Below are 8,291 nucleotides of genomic sequence, written 5' to 3' on the forward strand. Positions count from 1 at the left end.
GGAGGGGGGAAGGAATTCTTGTAATAGGGGTTGGGTTTGGGAGGGAGATGGTTTGAATTTGAATGGGAGTGGTAGGTGGGTTGTATAATGTTTTTGGAGGAGAAATGGAGGTGATTGGTGGAGGTTATTTTGGGGAAGAGTATTATGGAAAGGTGTAAAAAAGAGAGAAAAATAGTTGGGGTAGGTGGGGATCCTGTGGGGTTCATAGATCCTGAGGTGTCAAGGAATTCTCATCCCTGCTCCTTTCTGGCATTTAAACGCTCTCTGTGTGCCATTTCTGGCGTTTAACACCCAGAATGCTGCCAGATTGGGCGTTAAACGCCCATTTTGCTATCCTTACTGGTGTTTAATGCCAGCCAGACACCAGACACCCTTTTCTGGCGTAAAATGCCAATTCTGGCATTTAACGCCCAGAATGCTGTCAGACTGGGCGTTAAACGCCCATTTTGCTGTCCTTACTGGCGTTTAAACGCCAGTAAGCTCTTCATCCAGGGTGTGCTATTTTTGATGCTATTTTTGATTCCTGCTTTAATTCTGCAGCTGTTTTTGTGACTTTCACATGATCATCAACCTAAAGAAAACATAAACTAATAATGGATAATGGAATGAAAAAGTAATTAACATAGATAAATAAAATTGTGTTGCCTCCCAACAAGTGCTTCTTTAGTGTCAATAGCTTGACAGGAAGCTCTTACAGAGCTTTACAGATGCTCAGAGCATGATTGTGGCCTTCCAACACCAAACTTAGAGTTTGAATGTGGGGGCTCTCCTTGACTCTATATGGAGAGAATTGGATAAAGCTTTTCATACTTTTTCTCTATGTTTACAGAAAAAGATCATTGAGCCTTAAACACAAGGTAGTCCTCATTCAATTGAAGGACTAACTCTCCTTTGTCCACATCAATCACAGCCTTTGCTGTGGCTAGGAAGGGTCTTCCAAGGACGATAGATTCATCCTCATCCTTCCCAGTGTCCAGTATTATGAAGTCAGCAGGGTTGTAAAGGCCTTCAACTTTCACTAAGACATCCTCTACAACTCTATAAGCTTGTTTCATTGATTTGTCTGCCATCTCTAGTGAGATTCTTGCAGCTTGTACCTCAAAAATCCCTAGTTTCTCCATTACAGAGAGTGGCATGAGGTTTATACCTAACCCCAGGTCACACAGAGCCCTCTCAAAGGTCATGGTGCCTATGGTACAAGGTATTAAGAAGCTGAACCCAGGCATTCAGTTTACTGATGAACAATGGAGTTTCATCCTCCCAAGTCTCATTACCAAATAACTTGGCATTCAGCTTCATGATTGCTCCTAGGTATCATGCAACTTGCTCTTCAACAATATCTTCATCTTCTTTAGAAGAAGAATACTCATCAGAGCTCATGAATGGTTATAGGAAGATCAGTGGAATCTCTATGGTCTCTATATGAGCCTCAGATTCCTTTGGTTCCTCATTAGGGACTTCCTTATTGGCTAGTGGACGTCCATTGAGGTCTTCCTCACTGGAAATCACTGCCTCTTCCTCCTCTATAGGTTTGGCCATTTTGGTTATATTGATGACCTTGCACTCTCTCTTTGGATTCTCTTCTGTATTGCTTGGGAGAGTACTAGGAGGGGTTTCAGTAACTCTTTTACTCAACTGACCCACTTGTGCGTCCAAATTTCTGATGGAGGACCTTGTTTCAGTCATAAAACTGAGAGTGGCCTTAGATAGATTAGAGACTATGTTTGCTAAGCCAGAGGGGCTCTGCTCAGAATTTTCTGTCTGTAGCTGAGAAGATGATGGAAAAGGCTTGCTATTGCCAAACCTATTTCTCCCACCATTATTATTATTGAAGCCTTATTGAGGCTTCTGTTGATCCTTCCATGAGAAATTTAGATGATTTCTCCATGAAGGATTATAGGTCTTTCCATAGGATTCTCCCATGTAATTTACCTCTTCCATTGTAGAATTCTCAGGGTCATAAGCTTCTCCTTTAGAGGAGGCTTCTTTAGTACTACTGGATGCAACTTGCAATCCAGTCAAATTCTGAGAAATCATATTGACTTGCTGAGTCAATATTTTGTTCTGAGCCAATATGGCATTCAAAGTATCAATCTCAAAAACTCCTTTCTTCTGAGTCATCCCATTACTCACAGGATTTCTTTCAAATGTGTACATGAACTAGTTATTTGCAACCACTTCAATGAGTTCCTGAGCTTCTACAGGGGTTCTCTTCAGATGAAGAGATCACCAGAAGAGTGGTCCAATGACATCTTGGACAATTCAGACAGACCATCATAGAATATATCCAAGATGCTCCATTCTGAAAGCATGTCAGAAGGATATAAGGATTGAGGAATATGAAAAGGTTGATCAAGAGATGGATTCAATCATCAATGAGTTCTTATCACAAATTGAATACTCTCCCATGGGTTGTGAAATTGAAGCTAATGAAGACAACTCAATGGTGCAAAAAAGTGTGATCTCAATGACGCCAACAACTTGGTACGCACAATTGTAATCTCAACTCTTTTTACAACTTCGCACAACTAACCAGCAAGTGCACTGGGTCATCCAAGTAATAAACCTTACATGAGTAAGGGTCGATCCCACGAAGATTGTCAGCTTGAAGCAAGCTATGGTCATCTTGTAAATCTCAGTCAGGCGAATTCAAATAGTTATGGAGTTTTGATAATTAAAATATAAATAAACATAAAATAAAGATAGAGATACTTATGTAATTCGTTGGTGGGAATTTTAGATAAGCGTATGGAGATGCGTCATTCCTTCTGAATCTCTGCTTTCCTACTGCCTTCGTCCAATCTTTCATACTCCTTTCTATGGCAAGCTGTATGTTCGGGAATCACCGTTGTCAATGGCTACCTCCCGTCCTCTCAGTGAAAATAGTCCGGCTACGGGTTAGTAGGGCTAATCATCTGTCGGTTCTCACTTGTGTTGGAATAGGATCCAATGATCCTTTTGCGTCTGTCACTATGCCCAACAGTCATGAGTTTGAAGCTCGTCACAGTCATCTGATCCGAGATCCTACTCGGAATACCATAGACAAGGTTTAGACTTTTCGGATCTCAAGAATGTTGCCAATTGATTCTAGCTTATACCACGAAGACTCTAATCTCAAGGAATGGAAGGCTCTGTTGTCAGGAGAGGAAATCAAACGCATGGACCAGGAATCCAAGAGATATGCATTCAAGCTTGTTTTCATGTAGAACGAAAGTGTTTGTCAGGCACGCGTTCATAGGTTGAGAATGGTGATGAGCATCACATAATCATCACATTCACCATGTTCTTGTGTGCGAATGGATATCTTAGAACAAGAATAAGCATGAATTGAATAGAAAACAGTAGTAATTACATTAATACTCGAGGAACAGCAGAGCTTCACACCTTAATCTATGGTGTGTAGAAACTCCACCGTTGAAAATACATAAGTGATGAAGGTCCAGGCATGGCCGTCAGGCCAGCCCCCAATGTCTAACGACTAAAAATGATCCAAAGATGTCAAAAGTCCCTAGATCCTCCAGTACAATAGTAAAAAGTTCTATTTATACTAAACTAGTTACTAGGGTTACAAAAATAAGTAAATGATGCAGAAATCTACTTCCGGGCCTACTTGGTGTGTGCTTGGACTGAGCATTGAAGCTTTCATGTGTAGAAACTTTTCTTGGAGTTAAATGCCAGTTTGCAGCCTGTTTTGGGCGTTTAGCTCTAGCTTGTAACCTATTTTTGGCGTTTAACGCCAGAAGAGGGCAGAAAGTTGGCGTTTGAACGCCAGTTTGCGTTATCAAAACCCGAGCAAAGTATGAACTATTATATATTGATGGAAAGCCCTGGATGTTACTTTCCAAAGGAATTGAGAGTGAGCCATTTAGACGTCTTTAGCTCCAAAAAATCTATTTCGAGTGCAGGGAGGTTAGAATCCAACAGCATCAGCAGTCCTTTTTCAGCCTCTAAATCAGATTTTTGCTCAGGTCCCTCAATTTCAGCCAGAAAATACCTAAAATCACAGAAATACACACAAACTCATAGTAAAGTCCAGAAATGTGAATTTTGCTTAAAAACTAATAAAAATATACGAAAAAGTAGCTAAATCCTTCTAAAAACTATCTAAAAATAATGCCAAAAGCATATAAATTATCCGCTCATCACTCAACACCAAAAGAAGTTGGTGATCTCGTTGAAGACTCTTCCATTGAAGGTCAAGTTGATAGTGAAGTAGATTTTACACAACCTCCCAAGTTTGATTTGATTGAGGACAAGGAGGAAATGGAAGAAGTCAACAAGAAAGAAGAAGTTGAAAGAAGTTGTCAAGAGGTGGAGATACCCAAAGAAGAGCATATGGAAGTCGACCTTGCATTGTCTAAGTGTGGGGAGGTTTCCCTCCCCAAATTGCCATGCAACACAACATTCAAGTGGGTGAAATTCCTATCCTTAAGCTTTACTTTCTAACTTGAATATGGCTTGATTGAAATGGATGGACAACTTAGAGCTCTTTGTAGAACTAAGGGTAAAAAGGAGTTGTGTAGCGGTTGGAAGTTTGGTATTAGGCTCGTTAAGGTCAAAGTTCCAAGGCATAGGGACCACGATTGGACGAACACCGCTTTGCATGGGTCTAGGAAGAAGAATTGGTGTACTAAAAAGAATTCAAGTTGTCAACCACCTAGAGGGAAAATCATGAAGATCAACTAGAAGACAAGTGTGAGAATAAGATATGGGATCCCAGATCGAAGCATGATGACCGACTATGGGAACTCATATTTTGGGTGGAACTCCATCCAAACTTGGTGAAGATGGCTGGAACTTCTGTCAACCATTTGAGGAACAAAGATCCTTGGAGGTTCAAGGATGAGGACAAGCATAAGCCACCATGACAAAGAGCTTCCAAAGGTCTAACTTAAGGACTCAAACTAAAAGTGCTAGGTGGGAGACACCCCACCATGGTAAACTCTTTCCACTCTCTTGTAGTTTTGATTAATAAGTGATTTGAGTTACCATTGTAGGTAGTTTTCTCTCCATATACTTGTTTCAATAAAGTGGTTGTAGGTTGCTTGTGAACCAAGTTTCTCTTGCTTGAATTTGAAAATTCTTAAAAAGCCAAAAGATTTTTGAAAATTCTGTATTTTTGGTCAACTTTGAGTCGTCGGTAGTGTTAGGAGGATTTTGAGCTGTTTTCGTCGGTAGTGTTAGGGACGTGAGACCACGCTGTACGCGCCCGCGCCCATAGCGAGGATGCATGCCCATACATTTTCCAGAGAGTTGGGCCACCCCTGTGCCAACATTAAGCTCCTAGCACAACCTCACTCGCGCGGATGCGCACTACATGCATGGACGCCGATGGCATCATACTGCATTGTGCGCGCCCGCGCCAATGCCGCGTACACGCGGGTCCGCCGACATAATTTCCATAATCCAACCCGAGAGTTGCGCTAACTCTGGGCTCACATCAAGCCACTGGCCCAACTGACTAGACGCGGATGCGCACTATACGCGTCCGCGCCCATGCCTACACCCTCTATCTATGCGAAGGCACACCTGGCGCTTCCGTGCACCATTTTCTGTCGACCAACCGTGCGGACGCGTGCTGTGCACAACTATATGAATTTGAATTCCCTAACACCCCAGGGACGCGATAACCCCTCATTCGTGCATCCTAACCCTTACCCCTTCTAACGTTCTCTCTTCCCCTTTTCTCTCACCGCCCCTCTCTCTCTCTCTCTGCTCTCTCTCCGCCGCAGCTACCAGCAGTTGCCGGCGAACCCTCTGCCGCCGTTGCTTCTTCCCCTCTTCTCACATTCCATCTAATTCTCCTCTTCTCACTCTTTTCTCTGCCCTGTATTTATTCTACTGCTCCGCGCTGCCTTACTGCTTCAGCGCTGATTTCTACTTCTGCCCGCTGCAAGCTACCGCGAGCTCCACCAGTCGCCACCAGCTTTGAGTGGTGGCAACCCTTCCTTCCCTAGTTCCATTTCCACTTCCATTCTATCTCTGACTCCCAGGTTCACCATGCCTCTATCTTTGCTCTATTTCCTTACTGTTTTCATTAATTTTGATTAGTTGGTTTTAAATGAGTTAGTTGGTTAATCCTGCATGCTAGGCTAGATAGAAATAACTGCGGTTAGGTAGTTAGGTTGTGGTTAGAAGATTCTAGGCCTGATAAGTGCTCCGTTTGTGCTTACTTGTTTGAGTGTTACATGCTGAATATTGAGTGGTGTACCCTGTTTTATGTGTTCTATCTCACTACTGCCTTGCTCGATAATGCTGCCCGAGTCCTATGTATTCCTTAATTACTTTGCCTTTTGATATGTCAACTTATATGACTGTTTCTGCTACTAATTGCCATCTGGGAACATCCAATTTATTGTCAGAATGCTGCCCAATTTTCTAGAAATTATTTTGGTTTTAGACATGCTACCTATAATTGAACTTGTTGCTTTTAGAATTGAGTATTGACTGGAATACCTCAAGTTCAACTCTTAGGTGACCTTGGGTTGGCTTTTTCGTGTTTCTTATGTTCCCGGTGATATGCTTTGAACCCTTGATGACGTACTTTCAATTAATTGCTCCTTTCGCAATTTTAAATTTCATCATCAATGACTGCATTCCCCTCATGAATGTGAGCATGCTTAGGCCAACTATGCCAAGAACCCACTTAACGAAGTGGATAAGGAGAATCAGCAACACCGGCCACTCATACGGCCAAGTTTCCCAATATATACTATGAGCTCCACTTCCCTACCTTTCGGAAGAAGAACCTGAATATTGAGAAGAAATTGGCTCTTCCCGATGACCTGAGGCAGTCTATGGAGGCCCGTATTCAGGGATTGGGCTTAGGCTTTGTTGATAGGAATTTGGGATGGATAAACACCTCATGGATCCAGGAGTTTTATTGCAATTTCTTTCGAGAGGCTCTTGATTCAGTACATTTACGGGGCGGGCAGATCTTGATTACTGAGGCAGACAATGGGGATGTATTGCATTGCCTACCTCGGACTGGTGATACTTGTGTATACTAGCAGGCAGAGATAGCAATTAATGCTATGACCTTTGATTATGAAGCTTTGAAGAGTGTTATTGCCACCCCGGATGCCCCTTGGGTGATGGATGCTAACAATAAGAGGCCCAAGGGGATGTTATTTGCCTATCTGTGTAGAGAGGCCAGGACTTGGCAGCAGATATTTGCCCACTACGTCATGGATACTACCCATTTTTCTGAGATTCCAATGGATATGCTTCTCCTGATTGGCTGTGTTATGGAGGGGAAGGAGGTATACATCCCCCGGCTGATCAGGAGATGCATGTGGCGAGCACACATCCATGTCCTACTACCATTTCCCACCTTGGTCACTAGGATGATTGAGTTAGCTGGCGCCCCATGGAGGGATGATGACGCAATACCACCACCCCCAGACGACGACGATAAGGAGGTTACTATTCTGTGGGGTACGTGGGTGCACGAGAAGCCCCCATCCAGGCACCACTCTCGAACTAGAGTAGCAATAGGGGCAGCTAGACCTTCATCAGCTGCACCAGCAGGACCCTCTGCTTTAGCAGCAGTACCTTTACCACCACCAGTACCCGAGCCGACCTACCTTCTGGTTTAGCGTCTATTCCGATTCATGGAGTGCAGTGAGCGCCGAATTATGCGACGCTTAGACCGATTGGACCTGGCATTCGCAGCACATGGCGTTGAGCTACCATCTCTTCCTGACTCCTCAGCATCCGATGAGGAGGAGCATGTGGAGGTGCCAGTTTAGTAGGAGGCACCCTCACAGACACAGACTACCCAGGAGACGCAGCCGCCTCGCGAGGAGCTAGTGACCCAGCCTGAGCCCCAGCTGCAGCCAAATGTGACCGTTGACCCCCATTCCGAGCCTGAGCACTAGCATCTTGGACGATGCTTGATCTTAAGGGTGGGGAGGTGATGAGCGGATAATTTGTACGCTTTTTGGCATTGTTTTTAGTATGTTTTTAGTATGATCTAGTTAGTTTTTAGTATATTTTTATTAGTTTTTAGTTAAAATTCACTTTTCTGGACTTTACTATGAGTTTGTGCGTTTTTTTGTGATTTCAGGTATTTTCTGGCTGAAATTGAGGGACCTGAGCAAAAATCTGATTCAGAGACTGAAAAGGACTGCAGATGCTGTTGGATTCTGACCTCCCTGCACTCGAAGCGGATTTTCTGGAGCTATAGAAGCCCAATTGGCGCGCTCTCAATGGCGTTGGAAAGTAGACATCCTGGGCTTTCCAGCAATATATAATAGTCCATACTTTGCCCAAGATTTGATGGCCCAAAC

Source organism: Arachis duranensis, chromosome 1 (genome assembly GCF_000817695.3).
Source record: "Arachis duranensis cultivar V14167 chromosome 1, aradu.V14167.gnm2.J7QH, whole genome shotgun sequence".
Lineage (NCBI taxonomy): Eukaryota > Viridiplantae > Streptophyta > Magnoliopsida > Fabales > Fabaceae > Arachis > Arachis duranensis.